Source organism: Octopus bimaculoides, chromosome 13 (genome assembly GCF_001194135.2).
Source record: "Octopus bimaculoides isolate UCB-OBI-ISO-001 chromosome 13, ASM119413v2, whole genome shotgun sequence".
Taxonomy (NCBI): domain Eukaryota; kingdom Metazoa; phylum Mollusca; class Cephalopoda; order Octopoda; family Octopodidae; genus Octopus; species Octopus bimaculoides.
In genome coordinates, this window is record NC_068993.1 from 6,191,046 (window position 1) to 6,192,058 (window position 1,013).

Genomic DNA, 1,013 nt, shown 5'->3' on the forward strand with positions numbered 1-1,013 from the left:
GGAGGTTTAGTTCACAGGTGATCTAAACGATTAGGTACGCTAGGTAGGTGAGGTAACGGATTACTAGGGCTCTGAAGATTGAATATCTCATACATACACACACACACACACACACACACACACACACATACATACATGCATATATATATATATAATTGTTAAAGCGGACGGCAAACATTAAGGCAAGGCAAACATCTCAAGTCATATACAATATTATTATTGGAAAAAATTCAAAATTCAAAGTCTTACAACTGAGGTTAAACAATAACAGCGACAAGAAAAACAACAACATCAACAAGTCTTGCATATTTTACCTGTTCCACTTACAGATTATATTTGGGAAGTGCAGGTCACCTGATCACTTTGTTTGCCTGGAAATTATAGCGTTTCTAAACTGCAGTTGAATCATTTACTATTATAACCACATGTATATGTGTGCATACACGTATTTTCATACATATGTATATATTTTCGTATGTATTCATCTATATGTTTATATAAGTATGTTTCGTTACTATGTATTTTAAAAATTGTCACAAACACTTTACGTAAAATAAAAGTTTATCTGACTTTTAAGAAACGAAATTTGCCATAAGACACCATTAAATAAAAAGAAATGAAGAGAAAGGCCCTCTTGAGAATATCAATAATTATTACCAATTCTTTCAATAACCTTCCTTACTCTGCTTCTTAATATCCAGGGATGTCTTAGAAACTAATGTAATTTAATAATAAAGAAGATTCGAAAAGAAATAATGCTGTTTTTTTTGGGGGGGGGTCGTTTTTTTTTTTAACACTGATATTCGTGAATATTTCACAGGGTGTGGAAAAATACCTCCTCAGATTCACCATTTTTGATAAACTTTTCAACAGAAAATACAGTATGTACTGGTAGAAAGCGGATAATTCAGTCGATCAAGCAACTGAATCGTCTTCGTAGAACGACAGAGATCGTCCACCACCACCACCACTACCACAACTTCCACAACCACTATTCATAATCGGTTACATCC